The following is an 11,804-nucleotide window of genomic DNA, read 5'->3' on the forward strand; positions in this document are numbered from 1 at the left end:
TGGTTCTATGATTTCTTGCTTCATACCTTTCAATAATTATTTAAACCACACAATGTTTGAGCAATTTACTGCTGCTGCAACATATTCAACCTCTGTTGTGGATTGAGATGTACAATTTTGCTTTTTGCTTGTCCAAGAAACCAACCTTTTTTCAAGAAAGAAAGCTCCTCCACTTGTGTTGTTTCTATCATCAATATTTCCTGCCCAATCTGCATCAGTGAACACCTTTAAATCCAATTTTCCTCCAAGTTTATACCATAATCCATAATCTTTAGTTCCTTTTAAGTATCTCATGATCCTTTTGATTGCCATCATGTGATTTTCTTTTGGTTTTTTTAAGAATCTTGCTACAATCCCTACTGCAAGGGCAATGTTTGGTCTTGTGTGCACTACATATTGCAACTTTCCAATCATAGATCTATACAATTTCTAATCCACTTCCTTTGATTCATCATCCTTGGTCAGTTTTAATCCAGTACAGATAGGAGTCCCAACTAGTTCGCAATCTTCCATACCAAATTTTTTCAGTATCTCCTTGATGTATTTAGATTGAGTGATGTAGATGCCATTCTTATTCTATTGAATTTGAAGACCAACAAAGAATTTGATTTCACCAAACATTGACATTTCAAATTCCTTGTTCATTTGTTCTAAAAATTCTTTGCAAAGATCATCATTTTCTATGAACAAAGTATCATCTACAAATTTTTTTTCCAAAACAATCTTATTATCTGGTCCTTCCTTTATGTACAAACTATTGTTGTCATTAGTTATTTGAAAACCAATCTGAATAAGATAGTTATGCAATCTATCATACCATGTTCTAGGGGCTTGTTTCAGACCATATAATTTTTTATGCAATTTGCATACCTTGTCCTTCTTATCTGGATCAACAAAATCTTCAAGTTTCTCAATGTAAACCTCTTCTTCCAATATGCCATTGAGAAATGCTGACTTGACATCCATCTGATAAACTTTGTATCCTTTGAATGCAGCATATGCAAGTAAGGTTCTGACACCTTCTAATCTTGCAACAGGAGCAAATTTTTCTCCATAGTCTACACCTTCTTCTTGAGAGTATCCCTTGCATACTAGTCTAGCTTTATTCCTTGATACCTTACCATCTTCGTTTAGTTTGTTTCTGAATACCCACTTTGTTCCAATCACATTCTTGTCTTTGGGTCTAGGTACAAGAGTCCATGTCTTCATTCATAGCTTCAATCCAACTTTCATTTTCTAGTGCATCTTTTCCATTTCTAGGTTCAAAATCAGCAAGTAAACAAGTGCCTTTCAACTTACTTCTTGTCATTGTTCCTTCTGATTTATCACCAATGATTTGATCTGGTGCATGATACTTTCTAACATACTTGGCTAACAAGGGCTCCTTGCCTTTTGAATGACTTGCATTGTTTTCCTTTTGTGTCTCAACTTCTAGTTCTAATTTTGGTTGCTTGGGCTCAGTAGATGCTAACTCGGTAGCTTCTATTTGCAACTCGGGTTCTTACAGCTCAGGAGGCATTAGCTCGATTTGAACTTCCTGTGACTTGGTAACTAAAGACTCTGGAGTTGAGGATTCTTGAATAATAGGTATACTTGGCATTGTATCAGGTTCAATGTAAACAAATCTTCTATAGTCTTCAGGTTCCTTTTTGCTTTCTTCTTTTGTTCTTTCTGTAAACTCATCAAATTTTACATGTGGACTTTCTATAACTTTGTGAGTAGATAAGTTCAAACATCTATATGCTTTTCTTTTGCAAGAGTATCCCAAAAATATTTCTTCATCACTTTTTACATCAAATTTACCTTTTCTAGATTCTTTCAAAATGTAACATTTTCTTCTAAATACTTTTAGATAACTTATATTGGGTTTGTAGCCATACCACAACTCATAGGGTGTTTTGAATGAGTCCTTTTTCAGTTGTACTCAGTTCAAGGTATAAAATGTAGTGTTGATAGCTTCCTTCCAATATTTGATAGCAATGCCTTTCTCAATCATTAAGGTTCTTACACAATCCATTATAGATCTATTCCTTCTTTTTCCTATTCCATTTTGTTCAAGAGTTCCAGGTGTTGAAACCTGTCTTTTGATTCCCCTTTCAATGCAAAAGTTATTGAGCTCATGTGAAATGAATTCACCACCTCTGTTAGACTTTAAGCATTTCATTCTTTTGCATGTTTCCTTTTCTACTCTAGCCAAATACCATTTAAACTTTTCAAATGCTTCTGATTTCTCTCTGAGGTACATGATAGTCATCATTCTTGAATAATCATCAACAAACAAAATGAAGAATTTTTCACCAGTATAACTTTCAATGCCAATAGGTCCACAGAAATCAGTATGCACAATTTCTAGAACTTCTTCAGTTTGATAGTTCTTTCTTTTAAAACTAGTCTTTCCCATTTTACCAATTTGACAATTCTTGCATAGACCAACCTTAGGTTTCTTTATGTAAGGAATACCTCTTACTTTCCTAAATTTACTAATTTTTATTAAGTTTTCAAAGTTTACATGACACAACCTCCTATGCCATAACCAACTTTCTTCAATTTGAGCAATGAAACATGAACATTTACCAATTTCAAGATAAAATAAGTTACCTTTTGTTTGAGTGCTTGATCCAATTAGCTTTCCTTTGCCATACATCAATCTTTCTTTTCTATGCATAAATTCCACTTTGAATCCATTATTGAGTATCTATGCCACACTCAAAAAATTATGCTTTAGTCCTTCTACCCAATATGCATTATCACATACAAGTTCCTTGGTTAGTGAGATTCTTCCTTTTCCTCTTATACAACAAGGTTCATTGTTTCCAAATCTTACACTGCCACCATCATAGTTTTCAAAATATTTAAACTTTGCTTTATCACCAGTCATGTGATGAGAACAACCACTATAAATGATCCATGTATCATTTATGCTCATATGAGAAATGAGTGTCATTTCCTCATCATTATCAGATTCATCTTTCATAGCAATGTAGACAATTTCATCTTCTTCTTCAGCATCAGAATCATTAGAATCTTTTTCCATAAAACATGTTTTCTTACCTTTATCCTTGAATGATTTGAAGTCTTTCTTTCCATTTTACTTGTGACCTTTCTTCTCATCTTTGTTTTGTTTATTTGGACACTTAGCAGCATTATGTCTAATTTCTTCACAAGAGAAACAGATTAGAGGAACTTTACCTTTGTATTTCCCTTTGCCTCTTGAATATTTTCTTGCTAGTAGAGCTTCAACCACTTCAAGATCATTGTCTAAAATTTTTTCTAATTATTCATCATTGTATGATTGTGGATCCTTCATCTTTTTCTCTTTTTCTTTGAGTGAAAGCTTGGCTTCAAATGCTAATTCAACATTCTTGGTAGCTGGAGCATAATTGTCATAGTTGTCTAGCTCAAATGCAGTCAATCTTCCAACTATGGCCTCTAAATTTATTTTATGATTTGCCCCAAATCTCCTTTCTTGAATTGCAAAGACTCTAATTGCATAAATGGGAAATAGAGTTCTAAGAACTTTACTTATAACTATCTCCTCATTGATATCTCCTCCAGATGTTTTGATTGCACTAACACATGCTTTAACTCTTTCAACATACTTTGCAATGTTTTCATCCTCTCTCATCCTCATTTGATCAAATTGTCCTCTCAAAATTTCTACTTTGACTCTTCTCACATTATCATCTCCTCCATAGATTTCTTTCAACTTGTTCCACATTTCAAAGATGGTTTTGCAATCTTTGATGTCATAAAATTCTTCATAACTCAGAGTAGATGCTATATCTATCATCATGTTATTGTGAGTCTTGTTTTCAGCAATATCATTGACAGATAATGTACCAGAAGGTTCTTCATATTTTTTATCAAGGTACTTCAGCCATGTATCACCAATAGAAGCTAGATGAAGCCTCATCAATCCTTGCCGTGCTAAGAAGTTGTCCCTGTTAAGTCTTGAAATTTTTCTTTTGTAAGACATCTTGATCTTTAGCTTAGATCCTTAAATATTTTCTTGTAAGCACCAATAGCTCTGATACCAATTGTTGGGATTAAAGATAGAGTAACTAAGAGGGGGGGAGGGGGGTGGGATGAATCAGTTACAAACAAAAATAAATCCACATATCCGGGTATGTGCAAGATCATGGTGTACCAAACTATGGCCTTAAGTGGCAGTGAAAAATCAGCAAATCGGGTTTATATCAACTTGACACATAATTTTGAAGTGGTTATGGACTTTATATCAAAAAGTTGTAAGAAAATAATTTGTAGAAAATTGAATGTAGTTTCTAAACTACTAGGCCTTATCAGGAGAAAAAAATAATTGATTGGTCAAAAGTTTGAATTTTAATGCAGTACTAAGAAAATTTCAGGGCGAAAATAAAAAGTAGGTGTATGTCTGACCACCTTAATCAAAATCAAATCATAATATTTTTTTAATATAATTATAGATATGAAAACTAGAATCATGCCCGGATGTGACACATATTTTTTGATATTTTTATTCCAAATAAATAATTAAATATGACTTTTCTACCAAAACTTTTTCGGATTAAAAAAAGTCTCGTGTCTGACCACCCTAACTAATAGAAAATTTGATCAAATTTTTCTTTTTTTATTTTTTTCTTATACTAGGTGAAGTATAGAATGTGACGCAACTTTTAGATTTAAAAAATGTTATACCGTTTGAAAGTTATAGCTATTTTTCATTCAGTATGTCAATCAGCACTTTACAATAATCTTCATTGATAATTAACTAATAAATACTTATCGAACTCAGAATTTGACAGAAATTATATTGATGGAATCAACAGAGCGATATTAAAAAACTCATTTCGTTTCATTCAATTTTGATCAAAATAACATTATCAGACGGCTAATCGAAGTCTGAGTATCACTAAAACTCTCTATAAACACGTCTTTGGGGTTAACCGGGCAGGCTTGGTAAATACCAAGCCTGATCGGATATCTTATTCAAAATCGGATATCCGATTTGACATCGGATATCCGATATGGCTCGGTACTCAAATTCCAAAAATCTTCAAATTTTGGAGAAAAATTCGATTTAAACGTTCTAGTTTTTTATTTTTAAATTATTTCACTTATATTAATATGTAAAGTCATATTTTAATATATTATATATATATATATATAATAACGTAATGTAAACATACAAGATATAATCTAGTAATATATAATAATATCTTATGTTAATATTATTACAATCTATAAATATAATATATATTATTATTATTTTTACTAAATATAATAACATAATTTATATATATATATATAAAATGCATATTATATATTATTATATTAATATGTGTGTTATTAATATATACAATAACGTAATATTTTCATTAAATGTAATATGTATTATATATTATTATATTAATATGTATAATAATATAATATTTATATAACAATGTAATATTTTTATTAAATATAATATATATTATAAATATTATTATATTAATATGTATGTTATTAATATATTTATATAATAACGTAATATTTTCATTAAATATAATAATGTAATATGTATATGTATATATATATATTATTATATTGATATGTATATTATTAATATATAAGAGTCAAAAGAGGTCATAGGGTGACCTATAACCCTCTTTGACCCATTAAACAACGATATATGTCGCTAGGGGTCCTAGGACCCCTAGGGACATATGTCGTCCTTTAATGGGTCAAAGGGGGTCCCTTTGACCTATTAAATTATGGCATATGTCCCTAGGACCCCCAGGGACATAGCCGAATCGTTCATATCAGTCAAAGGGGGTCATAGAGTGACCTATGACCCACTTTGACCCATTAAACGACGACATATGTCTCTAGGGGTCCTAGGACCCCTAGGGACATATTCAAATGGGTATTATGGGTCAAAGGGGGTCATAGGGTGACCTATGACGCTCTTTGACCCATTAAACGATGACATGTGTCCCTAGGGGTCCTAGGACCCCTAGGGACATAGTCGAATCATTCATATGGGTCAAAGGGGGTCATAGGGTGACCTATGACCCCCTTTGACCCATTAAATGACGACATATATCCCTAGGGGTCTTAGGACCCCCAAGGACATAGTTGAATCATTCATATGGGTCAAAGGGACCCATTAAATGATGACATATGTCCCTAGGGGTCCTAGGACCTCTAGGGACATATTCGAATAGGTAATATGGGTCAAAGGGGGTCGTAGGGTGACCTATGAACCTTTTTGATCCATTAAATGATGACATATGTCCCTAGGGGTCCTAGGACCCTTAGGGACATATTCCAATCGTTCATATGGGTCAAAGGGGGTCATAGGGTGACCTATGACCCTCTTTGACCCATTAAACGACGATATATGTCTCTAGGGGTCCTAGGACCCCTAGGGACATATTTGAACGTGTAATATGGGTCAAAGGGGGTCATAGGGTGACCTGTGACCCTCTCTGACTCATTAAACGACGACATATTTCTCTAAGGGTCCTTGGACCCCTAGGGACATATTCGAATTGTTCATATGGGTCAAAAGGGGTCATAGGGTGACCTATGACCCCCTTTGACCCATTAAACGAAGACATATGTCCCTAGGGGTCCTAGGACCCCTAGGGACATATTTGAATGGGTAATATAGGTCAAATGGGGTCATAGGGTAACCTATAACCCTCTTTGACCCATTAAACGAAGACATATGTCCCTAGGGGTCCTCAGACCCCTAGGGACATATTCGAATCGTTCATATGGGTCAAAGAGGGTCATAGGGTGACCTATGACCCTCTTTGACCCATTAAATGATGACATATGTCCCTAGAGGTCCTCGGACCCCTAGGGACATATTCGAATTGTTCATATGGGTCAAAGGGGGTCATAGGGTGACCTATCACCCACTTTGACCCATTAAATGACGACATATGTCCCTAGGGGTCCTAGGACCCCTAGGGACATATTCGAATCGTACATATGGGTTAAAGGGGGTCATAGGGTGACCTATGAGCCCATTTGACACATTAAACGATGACATATGTCCCTAGGGGTCCTAGGACCCCTAGGGACATATTCGAATGGGTATTATGGGTCAAAGGGGGTCATAGGGTGACCTATGACCCTCTTCGACCCATTAAACGATGACATATGTCCCTACGGGTCCTTGGACCCCAAGAGACATATTCGAATGGGTAATATAGGTCAAAGGGGGTCATAGGGTGACCTATGACCCTCTTTGACCCATTAAATGATGACATATGTCCCTAGGGGTCCTAGGACCCTAGGGACATATTCGAATTGTTCATATGGGTCAAAGGGGGTCATAGGGTGACCTATGACCCCCTTTGACCCATTAAATGATGACATATGTCCCTAGGGGTCCTAGGACCCCTAGAGACATATTCGAATGGGTAATATGGGACAAATAAGGTCATAGGGTAACCTATGATCTTCTTTGACCCATTAAACGATGACATATGTCTCTAGAGGTCCTAGGACCCCTAGGAACATATTTGAATCGTTCATATGGGTCAAAGGGGGTCATAGGGTGACCTATGACCCTCTTGACCCATTAAACGACGATATAGGTCTCTAGGGGTCCTAGAACCCCTAGGGACATATTCGAATGGGTAATATGGGTCAAAGAGGGTCATAGGGTGACCTATGACCCTCTTTGACCCATTAAATGACGACATATGTCCCTAGGGGTCCTCGGAGCCCAAGGGACATATTTGAATGGGTAATATGGGTCAAAGGGGGTCATAGGGTGACCTATGACCCTCTTTGACCCATTAAACAACGACATATGTCCCTAGGGGTCCTAGGACCCTAGGGACATATTTGAATCGTTCATATGGGTCAAAGGGGGTCATACAGTGACCTATGACCCCCTTTAACTCATTAAACGATGACATATGTCCCTAGGGGTCCTAGGACCCCTAGGGACATATTTGAATCGTTCATATGAGTCAAAGGGGGTTGTAGGGTGACCTATGACCCCCTTTGACCCACTAAACGACGACATATGTCCCTAGGGGTCGTAGGACCCCTAGGGACATATTCGAATGGGTAATATGAGTCAAATGGGGTCATAGGGTAACCTATGACCCTCTTTGACCCATTAAATGATGACATGTGTCTTTAAGGGTCCTAAGACCCCTAGGGACATATTCGAATCGTTCATATGGGTCAAAGAGGGTCATAGGGTGACCTATGACCCTCTTGACCCATTAAACGACGATATATGTCTCGAAGGGTCCTAGGACCCCTAAGGACATATTCAAATGGGTAATATAGGTCAAAGGGGGTCATAGGGTGATCTATGACCCTCTTTGACCCATTACACGACGACATATGTCCCTAGGGGTCCTAGGACCGCTAGGGACATATTCGAATGGGTAATATGGGTCAAAGGGGGTCATAGGGTGACCTATGACCTTCTTTGACCCATTAAACGAAGACATATGTCCCTAGGGGTCCTACGACCCTAGGGACATATTCGAATGGTTCATATGGGTCAAAGGGGGTCATAGGGTGACCTATGACCCCCTTTGACCCATTAAACGACGACATATGTCCTTAGGCGTCCTAGGACCCCTAGGGACATATTTGAATCGTTCATATGACTCAAAGGGGGTCATAGGGTGACCTATGACCCACTTTGACCCATTAAACAATGACATATGTCCCTAGGGGTCTTAGGACCCTAGGGACATATTCGAATGGTTCATATGGGTCAAAGGGGGTCATAAGGGGACCTATGACCCCCTTTGACCCATTAAACGACAACATATGTCCCGTGGGGTCCTAGGACCCCTAGGGACATATTTGAATGGGTAATATGGGTCAAATGGGGTCATAGGGTAACCTATGACCCTCTTTGACCCATTAAACGATGAAATATGTCTCTATGGGTCCTAGGACCCCTAGGGACATATTCGAATCGTTCATATGGGTCAAAGGGGGTCATAGGTCACCCTATGACCCTCTTGACCCATTGAACGATGATATATGTCTCTAGAGGTCCTTGTACCCCTAGAGACATATTTGAATGGGTAATATGGGTCAAAGGGGGTCATAGGTCTCTTTGACCCATTAAATGACGACATATGTCCCTAAGGGTCCTAGGACCCCTAGGGACATATTCGAATGGGTAATATGGGTCAAATGGGGTCATAGGGTAACCTATGACCCTCTTTGACCCATTAAATGATGACATATGTCTCTAGGAGTCCTAGTACCCCTAGGGACATATTCGAATCGTTCATATGGGTCAAAGGGGGTCATAGGGTGACCTCTGACCCTCTTGACGCATTAAACGACGATATATGTCTCTAGGGGTCCTAAGACCCCTAGGGACATATTCGAATGGGTAATATGGGTCAAAGGGGGTCATAGGGTGACCTATGACCCTCATTGACCCATTAAACGACGACATATGTCCCTAGGGGTCCTCGGACCCCAAGGGACATATTCGAATCGATAATATGGGTCAAATGGGGTCACAGGGTGACTTATGACTCTTTTTGACCCATTAAACGATGACATATGTCTCTAGGGGTCCTAGGACCTTAGGGACATATTCTAATCGTTCATATGGGTCAAAGGGGGTCATAGGGTGACCTATGACCCTCTTTGACCCACTAAACGACAACATATGTCCCTAGGGGTCCTAGGACCCCTAGGGACATATTTGAATCGTTCATATGAGTCAAAGGCGGTCATAGCGTGACCTATGACCCGCTTTGATACATTAAACGACAACATATGTCCCTAGGGGTCCTAGGACCCCTATGGACATATTTGAATGGGTAATATGGGTCAAATGGAGTCATAGGGTAACCCATGACCCTCTTTGACCCTTTAAATGACGACATATGTCTCTAGGGGTCCTAGGACCCCTAAGGACATATTCGAATCGTACATATGGGTCAAAGGGGGTCATAGGGTGACCTATGATCCTCTTTGACCCATTAAACGATGATATATGTCTCTAGGGGTCCTAGGACCCCTAGGGACATATTCGAATGGGTAATATGGGTCACAGGGGATCATAGGGTGACCTATGACCCTCTTTGACCCATTAAATGATGAGATATGTTGCTAGTGGTCCTAGGACCCCTAGGGACATATTCGAATGGGTAATATGGGTCAAAGGGGGTCATAGGGTGACCTATGACCCCCTTTGACCCATTAAACGATGACATATGTCTCTAGGCGTCCTAGGACCCTTAGGGACATATTCGAATGGGTTAGAGACATATGTCATCGTTTAATGGGTCAAAGGGGGTCATAGGTCACCCTATGACCCCCTTTGACCCATAATACCCATTCGAATATGTCCCTAGGGGTCCTAGGACCCCTAGAGACATATGTCATCGTTTAATGTGTCAAAGGGGGTCATAGGGTGACCCTATGACCCCCTTTGACACATTAAACGATGACATATGTCTCTAGGGGTCCTAGGACCCCTAAGGACATATTCGAATGGGTATTATGGGTCAAAGGGGGTCATAGGGTGACCTATGACCCTCTTTGACCCATTAAACGATGACATATGTCCCTAGGGGTCCTCGGACCCCAAGGGACATATTCGAATGGGTAATATGGGTCAAATGAAGTCATAGGGTGACCTATGACCCTCCTTGACCCATTAAACGACGACATATGTCCCTAGTGGTCCTAGGACCCATAGGGACATATTCCAATCGTTCATATGGGTCAAAGGGGGTCATAGGGTGACCTATGACCCTCTTTGACCCATTAAACGATGATATATGTCTCTAGGGGTCCTAGGACCCCTAGGGACATATTCGAATGGGTAATATGGGTCAAAGGGCATCATAGGGTGACCTATGACCCTCTCTGACTCATTAAACGATGACATATTTCTCTAGGGGTCCTTGGACCCCTAGGGACATAGTCGAATTGTTCATATGGGTCAAAGGGGGTCATAGGGTGACCTATGACCCCCTTTGACCCATTAAACGATGACATATGTCCGTAGGGGTCCTAGGACCCCTGGGGACATATTCGAATGGGTAATATGGGTCAAATGGGGTCATAGGGTAACCTATGACCCTCTTTGACCCATATGAACGATTCGAATGAGGACCCCTAGGGACATATTCGAATTGTTCATATGGGTCAAAGAGGGTCATAGGGTGACCTATGACCCTCTTTGAGCCATTAAATGACAACATATGTCCCTAGGGGTCCTCGGACCCCTAGGGACATATTTGAATCGTTCATATGGGTCAAAGGGGGTCATAGGGTGACCTATGACCCTCTTTGACCCATTAAACGACGACATATGTCCCTTGGGGTCCTAGGACCCCTAGGGACACATTTGAATCGTACATATGGGTCGAAAGGGGTCATAGGGTGACCTATGGGACCCAGGAAAATATTCTTGCATTTAATGCAAGTGTGAGGCAAACAAACATGTGATGAGCTAGTCGATGATGAACTTGCACCAACATCATCAACACGAGGAGGCAAGACTGACCTAGCCTGAGATATCATTGGGCTACTCAACCTATGAATGGCTCTGACGGTCTGAGAGCTAGCCTCTGCCATAATATCTGGATGCTGCACTCGAGGAGGGGGGGAGATATCGGGGGGGGGGGACAAAAGTGCCAAGTTTCTTCCGCTGGGAAGAGGGTCTATCCTGAGGAGCTCCTAGTCCTAAGCCCATGTTGGGCTTCATGCTCCAATAGTTCACTTTAAGTTTCAACACAAATTCTACATATAATTTTTTAAGGAAATAAAATGGTATGTCTAAATTGCCATGTGGAGGGATATCAAAGACCATCCACCAA

This window comes from Cupressus sempervirens, chromosome 6 (assembly GCF_028749045.1).
Source record: "Cupressus sempervirens isolate cs-2001-9-10 chromosome 6, ASM2874904v1, whole genome shotgun sequence".
In the NCBI taxonomy this organism is placed as follows: domain Eukaryota; kingdom Viridiplantae; phylum Streptophyta; class Pinopsida; order Cupressales; family Cupressaceae; genus Cupressus; species Cupressus sempervirens.